Source organism: Dermacentor silvarum, chromosome 6 (genome assembly GCF_013339745.2).
Source record: "Dermacentor silvarum isolate Dsil-2018 chromosome 6, BIME_Dsil_1.4, whole genome shotgun sequence".
Taxonomy (NCBI): Eukaryota; Metazoa; Arthropoda; class Arachnida; order Ixodida; family Ixodidae; genus Dermacentor; species Dermacentor silvarum.
This window is the reverse complement of record NC_051159.1, coordinates 98,800,815-98,814,422: the sequence shown is the minus strand read 5'-3', so window position 1 is coordinate 98,814,422 and position 13,608 is coordinate 98,800,815.

Here is a 13,608-nt window from a genome sequence, read left to right as displayed (position 1 = left end):
TCATAATCTATGAAAGCCATATAGAGAGGTTGATTGTACTCCGCAGATTTCTCTATTACCTGGTTGATGATAGAGAAATCTGCGGAGTGCATTTGTACTAACCTGCAACAGTCCCGAGGGGAAGTGGATAGAATATGGTAGAGAGGAGGTACGGAGAGGAGGCAGAGAATGCGTAGAACCGACGCAGTCATGCATGAAACGAGTGAATAACAGCCTTGCCACTCTTCGCTCGCAGCTCGCGTACATGTAACATCACCTAGAACTTGTTTTAGGTGGTGTTGATAGATGGTGGAAGGGCGGGAGAGGGAAAAGGCCGCTTGTGGTTTTGGCCACATACTGTAATTCAAATAAAATTTAACACTTCTTCCACGATGTGATGCGCCATGTGAGGCAATGATAATGTTAATCTTCTCGGAGATTGCAATTGCGTCAGCCACAATCCTAACAACAACGCCAGAGGTAGGCGAAGAGGTCGCCATTGCACTAGCAATGACATCTTCTCCCAAATATAAAATTGTAATAAGTGATTCCAAGACCGCCATATTAAATTACGCTAAAGGACGCATCTCGCCAAAGGCGCAAAAAATCCTCCAGGCTGGTTTCCACGGAGACCGAGCAAGGGGAATACAAATCATCTGGGCACCAGCCCACTCTGGCCTGCCAGGCAACGTGAATGCGCATGACGCGGCTCGAGGTTTCGCAGACCGAGACGACGTCACCAACACCAACACGGACGCATTCGCAATCCGCCGGTCGGGCAGAGATAGGCTGGTTTCCTTTAGGGAAATCATTGATCATTACAGACTAGCCAGGGCTAGATATCCGGCAGCACATTGTTCATTAAACAAGTGGCAATCAGTGGCTTGGCGGCTAATACAAACAAACACTTTTCCCAACCCCATTGCCTTCAGTCACTATCACCCAGATGTATACACAGACATATGTAAGCATTGTAACAACCGAGCAGATCTTCAACACATAATCTGGGCATGCCCAAAGAAACAATATAACAATAACTGTTCAAAACCACAACAACCCAGTTTAATAATAAGAAATAAGGAGCAATGGGAGGCCGTGTTGCTCAGCTCGGACCCAGATGTTCAAGCGAGAGTAGTCCAAATGGCTGAAGACGCCGCCGCGGCTCAGGGGCTGCCGGCCGCCGTCTAAAGGGGGGACGGGGGAGGCTTCTAGCCATTACCCCCTCCTCTAACCACATTTTGGACAAAATAAAGTTATTTCTCTCTCTCTCTCTCGGAGATTATAAACAATCGCGCACAACAACGCCTCAAGCAGACACATCTCGCTGTGCGCTGTGTGTACTACGCAGACAGGCAGCAGTGGTGCACGCAAGCTAACGTTTCGCATCAACTTACCACTCTTGTATTGCACTAAACGCTCAAGAAATTAAACATTCGCCGTCGATATCACCGTTAATCATCGTCAATGAAAGCAAACAGCACAGAAAGCTTTGCTGACATCGATTCCCACAGTGCGTGGAATCCACATGACTTTTTTCTTAATATTTCTACGTTTCAAATAACAAGAACGGTTAATTTCCCCTGTGGTATCACTGGCTTCATTGTCTGATAGATGCATGTGGTTGCAACCAACATTTAAAGAACCAAGGTTGTAACTAACATAAATTTAGGCCATCTCTTCCTCTTATCTTCGCGCTCATTATGTAATTAAGATTTTTTTAATACCAAACGTACTCCACGGAAAGTTATTATTTCACTTCATTTATAAATGAGAAGATATTCGGTATTCGACTCGTATTTAGTATGTGTACCTTTGGGTATTTTCCTACGCTGGCCTCAAGTTGTCACTTAGGACATAAGGCCGAGATGATTTCATAATTACGCCATATCATTGCTTTTAATTAAGTTGGTTAGCTTTCTGCTGAAAGTTACCATATATATATTTTTTTCTATTAGTGCCTGAAATACTGCGCCAAGTTCCCATCGTTCCCTCCACTTACCTGTCAGGCTGGCAAGTTCTTTATGCGCAGAGTGACCTGCCTGCCATTTGCCGTAATTGCGTTTCTGTCTCACTCGCTGGGCCCTTCTAACACAGCACAGTAATGTGCTAATAAGGCCGAAGCGTTGTCATTACAAAAATAATACTGGCTATATTAAAAGCAAAACAGACATTTCAGCGCACTTAAGAATGATTACCCGACTTTTAGCGCGTTGCCGCGCATCCCTTTAGCTCACCTGAGGGTCCCGGTTGGACGAAAGAGAGTAAAAAAAGAAAGCACACTTCTTTGTTTGCATTAGGGACGCGGGTGTTCGACAGACATGTTGAACAGGGATGCTCGCTGTAGTAAGGCATAGGAGCCGAACGTTGCGCTCCGCTTCCGCGTATGCGCTGCATGCCATAAAGCGTGGGGCTGTTGCGTGCAGCATTGCGTAGCGTATACAAAAGCACCGACGCCTGCGAGAGCGCGTCTCGCTCGTGCGGCTCGCCGTTGCGCCTTGCAGGGATGACAGAATGCACCCTCCTCCGCTTCACCTGTCTGCACGGCGTACGCGTGCACGTATGTGAGCGCGCGCGCGCGCTGTCAACGCCCATAGTGCAAAGAGGTGTCTCGAGTGTAAAGAGCCCGGCGGTGCGCGGCGACGGGGAAATCGAATTGGCGCCTAATGGACCCATTTTACATCGATTGGCCCGACGGGAAACTCAATGTCGTGTCGCCGGCGTCATGTGCCCCTCATCCAATTACAACCGGTTGCCTTGATCCCGAAATTTCATCTCGTCGGTGGCGGCTGTGCGCTACAGACAAGCCGACGGGACGTTGCAAGGCGAGGCTGTGACTCTATGGCGTGTGTGAACACGGATTGAGTACCGTGTCCCTCCTTTCACTCGCCACTTCTAGCCCTCCTCACCTTCCCCAACTCTCTCTCTCTCTTATCTGTCTCAGTAAAGTCTGTACAGTACTTCCTCCATTGCATCCCTCCTTCCGCTTGCGTTGTCGAAGTTCTCCCTGTGTCGTCTCAATCTTCATCTAACGTACAGCACAGCGGCAGCTCTTACCCGGCCGACTTGAACGAGCCCGTTGCGTGACCGCGATCTGCGCATGAAGAGGAAAAAAAAAAACACACACACACAAAAAAACAACGTGACGCTCCATTTTCACTACCCCCCCCCCCCTCCACACACACACACACACACACACACACACCTCGTCTTCGCTTCTTGTCGCGCCCTAGTATGAGCGTCTTCATGCGGTCTTGCGGAGAAATTCGATTGGGCCGCTTTTGCTCGGAGGCCGTCACCGCGCCGTAAGCGGTGAAAGCACTCAGTCTCCACGAATAGTGTGCTGCACTTTGGGCTTCTGAAGCCCTTCGAACCTGCTCTTGTGTGCGCGAGACGTCCTCATAGCGCACGCTGACTTCCGTTCGTGCGACCCTGCGCTAAAGTGGAGAGATGCGTGAACTAGCTCTTGCAGGTGTTGGGACGTGCGCAAGTCGAGATGTGAGGGTAAATGGCTTTTTACAAATACACTTAATCGATTCCTCTCTCACTATATTTCTCAATTTTTTTAGAGCGTAGCTCTTAGGCACCCGTTATTGTGTCGAGCGTCGGCGTCGTACCTCGTAACCGAGCGATCGAGCACAGCGAAGGATGAGAGCGAACTGGCGGCGCAGCGGGAGATGAAAGACGGCGATAGCGAAAAGGTCGCGAGGAGGAAAGCGGAGGACGAGGGCATGGCGAAAACGTGAGAAATAAAGCGTAGTGCCGAGCAAGACGGACTCTGCGGAGACGGTGACTACGAGATGGCGCCAGAGTATAGCGCGCGTCGTCTGTTCACCAAAGCGCTACATGAGTGGAGGTCTGTCTGCGGCGGCTGCTGTAATCGCCCACGCGTCACCCGCGCGCAGCCTCTCGCGATATCCCGATTAGCGAGGTAGTCGCGCCACACTTGGCTCCGTTCGGAACGTGCCGCACAGATTGTCCGCGCCAGCCAATATATCGCGAAATGAAAACGCGTTAGAGCTGCGCTCAAATTTCACAATAGGGAGTATCGTAATCGTTGGCGATTTTTTTTTCTTATTGTTTTGTTTGCCGAAAGGCGTATATGTAATGCTGAACATTGAAGGCAGATGTTTGGGTACTCACGTTGGCTAAGTAAAATGTTGCTAACGTTTTCAAATTTACGCACGAGATGCCCACAGAACTCTGAATAACGGTATGGAGCGGGACCGAAGAGCAAAATGTAGCGTTTCGATCACTCGAGCGGACGTTGGAGAAGGACCGCCAATCGCGCGCGCATCTCCTCACGCGATCCTAATTGGAAGCATGCGCCTGTGCAAGCTATATGAAACTAGACGTAGTCCTGAGCTAGAAGCGGGACGTCATGTTTCGATCCTCCCCGAACAGTATGCGTGGAAGAAGAAAACGCCTCTCATTGGTCGCCGGAAGCGCTCACCGGCCAACGGAAAGATAACAAGGCAACGACGTCACGTATATATATAATGTATATATACTGCATGCGTATGTATAACGATGAGCGCCAGTGCGGGAGGAGAAACAAGAGCAATTCGAGCACTCCACGTGTCTCCGCCCCATAACGAGAAGAAACAGCGCAGCAATCATCGGCTCATCCGTCGACATCGCCGTGCCGTTGCAGGACTCGCTGTTTTTTTTTTTTCCGAGCCGGTTTCTGAAACTGCGTATAGCTGTTTCATGCTATCATTTCCTACTACGCTGCTTCGTCATTACTCATAATTGCTCGTTTAGGTCCGTTCTGGAAGAGGGCTGTTGGAAGGGAATTAAAAAAAAATATTTATGCCTCGGAGTTACAGTAACAACAGCGGGTTGATAACTCGCGGCCGAACAGTCAGCGAAGTCGCGGGGGTGCGCCTTGTGTGACAGTCTATACTAGTATAAGATTAAAACATAATCATTATTTTCTTATGAGGGTGCTCGACTATAACACTGATATTGTAAATAACTTCTTTTTTTTAAATTCGATATTTCCATCTTTATACTTCGCGTATATTTATTTATTTGGCTTAAACCAATGTTCAGCAGAAAATCAGCGGAATTAATAAAGTATATTCACCGAAGAGCGAATTGATTGCCGGTGCAAATCATATTTTCCAGGACTATAATATCCTTTTGAACAACACGAAAAAAAATAGAGTACGTATTTCCAAAGTGAAATTCAAGCCTACTTCCACGTTTATCCACAGCTATTAAAGATCTATATAGAGGTGTAGCTCGATCGCTTACAAAATAAAATACGCCGGCTGATATCGCGGTAAAGTTCCCATGTTAGCAAAAGAGGCGTCCAGTCGACAGCAGACATTTCTTGTGAAAGAGAAAGCCTTTATGAATTCGAATCCCAGATACTCGAGATAATTACATCGCTTACAGCAATCCGGAAGCGAAATTGGGAAGAACCTTCAAATTCTGAGACACATCCGACCATACATGAATGAGCGCGAAACTCTTAAAGGCAGAACTGTCAAGCTTTTCTGCCACATTAGGCGAATCGGCCCACTGACGGTGGTGGTGTGATGTTAAACGGTTTAATATAGAAACCTGTGCGCTTTCAACGGCGTTATTATATATGGACAAACGCGAGCCATATTGTGCGCAGCTTGGCAATCAGCGCACCGTAACAAAGATAAAGAGAAAGGAATAAAATTGAACAGTGGGATCGTTTGTTCTACTGTGAGTGATATATTATAGTATAAGTATAAGAGGCTGCGCTGTCGAACGAAGGCAATCCACCTCGCCCGCTTGAGCCTCCCTTTTTTTTGCTCATCACAGCGAAAGCGCTATAGGGCAGGCGTCCTTAATTAGACGAGCACATCGTTTCTGCGTCGTTAGGTGAGCGCTCACTTTCGATAAGCTCGAGCTCAATCGCTCATTTTGTGTAAGGAGACGCGCATCCACGGTTGCGATTTTGCAGACTTTTCAATGGTGCTTCGTTTTGTTTTTTGCGTCTCGTTTCTTTCGAGCGCTAGATTTGCTGATCGTGATAGGGACATCATTACGCTTACGAGGACGGCTTTATTGCCTTAAGGCGCTTTTATAACTGCCTGACCTCTTTCTTTCTTTATTATTCATTATCTGTCTTCCTTTCCGGGGGACCAAAAATCACCTGGGACTGCTTTTGAGCTTAGGCCTACATAACTGAAAATAGATATACGAAGGCTTGCCTGTTTTCCAGTTATTCGCTGCAGTTCTTTTCTATTCTTCTTGTATTTTTTTGACGTCATTCAGCTGAGTATAGGTGTCGAAGCGGCAGCAAGTGTAAGACTCACGGGGCTAATTTATCGAGACGTATTAATTAACCTTGTCAGCGCGGGGTTGGAGGATATTGGATGACGTTGTAAAAGTTAAGTCGGTGCTATAATTTCATTGGTTGACTGACGTGCTAAGGTTTCGCAAACTCTGCGAAACGCGCTCTGCGAAACGACAACTTGATTGTCTTTCCGTGCCTCCGATTTTTTACCCACTGCTGAGAGGCGAAACAGTTACGTTAAATCAATAGCAAGAATACGATGCCTTCATGTATATATATATATACCTATAGTTCAAAGGTTTTCCACCTTTTGATTTCATACACGCATGTACTTGCGGATGACCATAGATATTGCTCTCTGAGGCATCCGGTCGAGTACTCATATTGTTATGCTGTTCGCGCTGTAATGTATACTAACTAGCCCTGGTAGACATAGATCTGTTAACGTTTCCGGGCTCGTATGTGGGCATTGCGTTCTGCGGTTTTCTAAATGTTGGTATCGAAGTGCGCTCGAGAAACCGCTAATAATATGTATGGTCTTAAGTTTTCTGCTTGATTGCATACTTTTGCTTTTCTGTTTATGCCATGCCGTGTTCTGTTTATGCCATGCCGCGCAAAAGGAACAGTTGGCGTAAGAGTCGGGAAACACGGGTGCTGGAAGTAAATATTGTGGAAAGTTAGCGCGGGGCCGGAAGTGGGTCTCTTGCGCGTTCTGCCGCCGTGTCTTTATGCTTGCCGCTACGACAGTTTATGAAGATTGCGAACGTAGTAACAGTTTGCTCACTTCGAGTACCTCTACGGGAAGGGACAAAGTCTGTATCGTAGAACCATCGCTCGTGCTGACAGATGATTGTCACACGGGGTATGGCAGTGCGACTTTAATATTCAGCCGCTGGCGTGCACGAATCATCTACGTATACATAGGTGCGCTCCCCGGGACATGTCGCCTCACATTAGATCTACACAGACACACGACAGTGTTCGAGCACGTGGTAGTAGTATACAGGCGAGAAGTGCGTAGGTATATACGCGTGGTGTGAGCCGAAGAAGAGCTGACAGGGCGTGAGACCGAACGAGAATGTCCCGAGGGCAGAGTAGAACCCTAATGGTCCGGAGACGCGCACGACGCCTTGTTAGCGGCCCGACAGGGGTGCTGGCGGGGCCTACATCCTGCACGACTGTGCCTCCTTTTTTTTTCATCCGGCGGCGGCGTCGTCTCATCGTTACGTGCTTGACGACGATGCGCGCTCTTGTTAGACGACGCCAATCATTTAAGCTGGCCCGTGCTCGCGAAGCGCACCCCGGGGGCGGCGGCGGCTTCTGGCGCCAAGGAGCGACGACGCGATTGGGCGGCAGCCTTAAATGTGTGCGTGTGTATGTGGATATGGCGGCGGGGTGATATACACGAAACGTGAGGATCCGCTGGAACGTTTGGTCGTGCGTTGTGAGCTGCCTCGCTACTGGTGTGATCCGTCAATTACAGCAGTGGAGCTTTCCAGTAATAAACGCGGGAGTGCTGCGTTCACAAACGAGCGAAAGTGAATACCGACGCACGCGCAATCGACCAACATTGCGTCACAACAGGCGGGTACGTGTTACGGTTTGTTGTTTGTTTGATTGTTTGTCTGTTTCTGGTGTGCCCGAAGTGGAGTTAGCCGGAAGTAATGCTTGATTTGTCTCACGGGCTTCAGTAATGCGCAGTTGAGGTTCGTTGTGTTGACAGCAGTAGCGTGACCTCCACGGGGTAAATTTCGAAGGTGTGAAAAAAAATGAACAATGAAAAGCTTTTTTTTAGGAAACTGCCGAAATAGTGGAAAAATATCATAAAATATCATAGCACGGTGCATAAATAACTGCAGACTGAAGGTCCACGAAATAAGGCATTTTTGTCGTTCATAACAAGACGCTGTTCAATTATCTCAGCCTTTTAATTCGCTCGGAGATTCGTATTGGTTTTGGAAATTCTCATCTCAATGTAACAGCTGTTCTTTTTGGTATTTTAGGGACGGAAGACTACGAGGTCAATTTCGTATCGTCATGGTGACACAGACATCAAACGAGTCAGCAAAGTTAATTTAGACGTATTGAATGTTGGCACAGCGTCAGCCAGAAGCACACTCCGTTCTGCCATCTGCTAGCGGTTAAACATTGTACACGTAAGATGTGAAAAATATCTTACGTTAGTATTGTTATTATTATTTGGTCTGAAAACAATTACAAAGATGAGATAAGAAGACCTAGCTGCCAATTAACTGGCTTAGAATGGAAAAGATACATAAATATAGACAGTAAGGGAAGAGCAGGAGAGAGATTAAAGGAGGGGGCATAACGAGTGAAGGAGAGCAGAGATAATTGAAAATTTCTAGAGAATAGCACAAAAAGTTCGGCAGGTGGTACACTCGTGAAACACAAGAAGGCGAAAGCCTGCTGCACATCTGGTAATGCATGAAGTGATACAATCACGGTTAGACTTCGTTGTAAGACATATGGTAATGCATTAAGTTATGCAATCAGAGCTAGTCTTCTTGCGAGACATAACGAGCCGCAATGGGAAGTACACGTGTGGCACTAAGGCGCAGCGCCACGCGCTTCTTCCGCAGTGGCGTACTTGCGCGGCCATCCTCGCGAGCAGCAAAAGCGCGCACGCTCCTCTCCAACGCTCGCCGCCGACAACCGCCGCCACCGCTCCGAATGTGACGTGAATGCGCAGAGCGCGCGCGCACCGCACCATCACGTGCGCCGCCCAATGACGCACGCACTTGTCAGCGCGATGTGGCTGCGACGTGACGAGTGCAATCAGGCACGCATTAGGCACACCTTTACTAAGCCAGAACCGTGGAGCAGCCGTGGCTTCAGGGAAGCGTGCTCGTCTCGTACCCCGGAGGCCCGGGTTCGTTTCTCACCCAGACCGGAATGTAAGAAATTTTCTTTTCAAAGCCACTAATTTACTTTGCTTACAGGAACCTGCCTGAGAAATGCGGCGTCAATCCAAGCATTTTTGACGTGTTTTGCGCGGCCGATGCCGTGCCGGCGTCGGCCATTTTTTGTCACGGCGCAGTGTCGCCGAGGTGACCGCCATCATAGACATCTACGGCGTACGCTTTAATAATAAGACATACATCTACATGACAGCTCGTCGGGTGGAACATGACGTCCAACAAATGTTCCGCAAGTTAGCACAACTTGTAAATGTGCATTAAAATCGGGCTCGCCTTCAAAAATGACAAAAAAGGCCCATTCAGCTTGATCACGTTTCGAAGCACGAGCAGCGTAGGTATGTTACTGAAAGCATTCTTACGTCAGCATTCTTAGATAACCATTTTAACCATGCACATTCAAAAACACCAAAAGTGTCTTACGATGTGAATCTAGCGAGTCGATCTCCAAGTCAGTCATAAAACTTTATTATCGGTACTGGGAGTGATGGGTTCTGCGACCCCACCACATGGCCCTCAGTCTGTGCTGAAGGCGACCTCTTGGGCTCGCGCTGTGACCGGTACTTATACTTCCGGATCAGAGCTGGCCAGCAGGGTCTCCCACTTTTGCGAGCCTACAAGCTTCTGGAGTTCTTCGGGTGGGGGGTCTGCGGGGCAGTTCCAAAAGATGTGTTCCATTGTGGCCAAAACCTTGCTTTCGGGCTCATCGCTTCATGTTATGCAGCCAGACACTTCGCCATCGGATAATGACAGTATAAGGGCTTCCATAGAAAGCGAAGGCTAAATGAGGCACGAAATAAATTAGACCGAATGCCAAGTCAAACCAAGCTCGACGGGACTTTCAAAAAACAATATTACGCATTATTATTATTATTATTATTATATTATTATTATTATTATTATTATTATTATTATATATTATTATATTGTACAGCCTACAACTAATGACGAAATTTACTCTACCTCCGCAGTGCCCACCTATATCCCATTGCGGTGAAAGCTAAGATGAAACTTTAGGATATGGCGCGCTTTCTTTGATGCCGGAGAGACACGGAAGTACGGCACAGTCTCGGAAGAATAGAGGAAGAATTCGTCGGTCTCTCAGCTTACGTAACTTTCGCTCTCCCTGAAATCAATTATAAGAAATCGTTGTTTCTGTGCGTGCAGACCCAAAAGCCCACGGAGAGGAGAAGCAGGGCGCCTGATTTGCATTTAGGTGGAGTAGAACGTTACTCGGACTATCCTTCCTGTCGTTTTTTTTTACATTATAGCATAGCCTGTTCCAATGTTGGTCAAGCCAGGTCCAATCACTTGTCTCGAAAGTGCTGGTTCGGCGCATGCATCACTCCCCATGCACGTGCTAACGCTGATTTACGCGATGAATAAACAAATATACGCCGATCGGCTTGCCCCCTCCCCCCCCCCCAAAAAAAATGGAATAAGGTAAGCCTATATCCTATTACAATGTTGGTCATGCCCCGGTGTAATCACTTCTCTCGGAAGTGTTGATTAGGCGCATACAACACTCCCCGTGTACGTGCTGACACCGACTTACGCTATAGATGAATAAACAATTATACGCAGATTGGGTCCCCCTCCCCCCTGAAAAAAAAGGGTGGAATAAGGTAAGCCTATAGCCCACTACAATGTTGACCCAGCCTGGTTTAATAACTACTCTCGAGAGCGTAGATTAGGCGCATACAACACTCCCCGTGAACGTGCTGACGACAATTTACGCGATGAATAAACGATTATACGCAGATTTGCTCGACGCCCCAAAAAGTGACAGGCCTGCGCGGCAGAGGCAGCATCATCACTCCCCATGCACGTGCTAACGCTGATTTACGCGATGAATAAACAAATGTACGCCGATCGGCTTGCCCCCCTCCCCCCCCCCCCAAAAAAATGGAATAAGGTAAGCCTATATCCTATTACAATGTTGGTCATGCCTCGGTCACAATGTGTGAACAGCACGAGCGGCTCCATAGGAGCTCCATTTTCAGCAGCACGCGCTAGAGGGTTTTCGCGGCGAAGTCTCTTTGCGTGGTTTTCACGGGAATGATCTGAATTGTCCGCCCGGCGTCGACGGCGAGCTGCGGCTTCTGTGCTGCTCTCTGCACAGCGGTCTGCTGAGCCCGAGGTTGCCTGGTTGCTGCCGCGCGCGCAGCTCTACTATTCACTTCTTCAGCAGCGGTTCGCACCTTGCGAGGAGACACCATAACCTGTACCGAAGAATAAACGCAGCTATCGAGATTCCACGGCGCACATGTCACATACGACGCATCTGCTTCTACGGATCATGACGATTTGTTGGCATCCCCCTTGAAACGGGATGTGACAAATAGTCACCTATAGCATGATTGATTTAATCAGGTATGCTATACATGTTTTTCATTCTAGGATATTTGTATACATCTTCTATTCTTCTTTTATTCCTAAAAACTTCTCTATGTACCTTATACCGCGACCTATGCAACTGCTACATGGCGTGCCACCTGGTACAATAATTCGCAACTGCAATGCAAATGTACACATATTGACGCTACGCGGCGCGCATCTGACATCGCGTGAATCCTCGCTTGCTAGGACGCATGTATAGAGCATGTTTTCGGGTCGATTAGCAAGCGCTGTCGTGGAGCAGTGGTACAGCGTAGCCGACTCCCCATAGAGTGCATGGCTCGACCCCGGCGGGAACTGGGTATCTTTTTTTTTCCATTTCTGACGATAGCTGCGATGGACACCGGCGGCGGCGGCGGACACAATCCCCAAACACAACGCCATTGGAATGAGCCCATAAAAGCTTATGCTGTAAAAGGCAAAGAAGAGTGATTGTATATTGCCCAATACAATGTTGGAGTAGGAATGTCCCATCATTCTCTCGATAGTGCTGATCAGGCACATAAATTACTCCCCGTGCACATGCTCACACCGATTTATGCGATAAATGAATGAATATTCACATATTGGCTTGCCCGAAAATAGGAAAGAAAGACCAAGCCTATAGTCCAATACAAAGTTGGCCTGACGTGGTTAAATAATTCCTTCGAAAGTGTGTATAAGGTGCCTAAATCATGCCCTCCCGGTGCGCGTTCTGATACCAATGTATGCGATGAATAAAGGAATATACGCCGATTTCCTTGTTCTAAAAAAGTATAACGGTAAGCCTTCGGCCTTACGCAATGTTGGCCAAGCAAGGTTTTATCAGTTTTCAAGAAAGTGTTGATTAGGCGCATAAATCACTCCCCGTGGAAGTGCTGACGGAGATTTATGCGATGAATAAACGAATATACGCAGATAAGCTAGCCCGTAAAAAAAGTAAAATAAAGGGAAGCCATAGCCCACTTCAATGCTCACCAAACCAGGTTCAATCACTACTGTCGAAAGTCTTTATAAGGCGCTTTAATCACTCCCCGTGAACGTACTTACGCCGATTTACGCAAAGAATGAACGAATAAAGGTATAATGGTCTTCCCCCAAAAAAGGGGAAGGGGAAAGGTAAGCCTATATACTTACGCAATCTTGGCCTAGCAAGGTTCAATCACTTTTCACAAATGCGTTGACTAGTCTCATAAATCACTCTCCGAGCACGAGGTGACGCTGAGTAATGCGATGAACAAATTAATAAACGCATATTGGTCTGCCCGAAAGACGGGGAAATCGGTAAGCCTACAGCTTAGCAATGTTGGCCTATCAAGGTTCAATCACTTTTCAATGAAGTACTGATTAGTCTCATGAATTACTCCCCGTGCACGCGCTGACGCTGATCAATGGTATGGTATGATAAACTTTTATTCAGGTCCTGAATATCAACCCTTAGGATGACGCAGGCGGCTCCCACGTCGGGACAGTAAGGTTTAACCTTACCGCCGTGTCGTGGGCCTTCTGGACGGCCTGTACTTGATCTAAAAGCACTCCACTGTGAAGCACTCGCCGCCACCAGTCTCTTTCCTTGTCGCAGTCTGTGAAAGCCACAGGACATTGCCAAAGCATATGATCCAGAGTAATGATGCCATTACACTTCTCGCAATTGATTGGTACTCTCTTTCTGGATATAGCTTGTTAATAAAGTTTGGACTAGGGTAAGTTCTTGTCTGTAACAATCTCAGAGTCACCGCTTGAGCTCTATTGAGTTAGCATGTTGGCACTGGGAATTCCCTTTGTTCAGTAATAAGCTTCGTGACTTCATTATATGTAAGTATCGGTCCCTGTTCTCCTCCAGCATATTATTGGGGTCCTGGTCGCGTAGTGCACGGATAGTAAGTTCATGCAGCTGCGTTAGCCACCTCGTTCAAAATTCCTCCGAGATGGATCGACAGACCCCATGGGTGCAGGAAACACCAGCGATTTCGATCCCTTGGCTGTCCATCTCACCGAGCAGCTGGGCAGCCCCTTTTGGCTTACAAAGCCTTGGTAAAC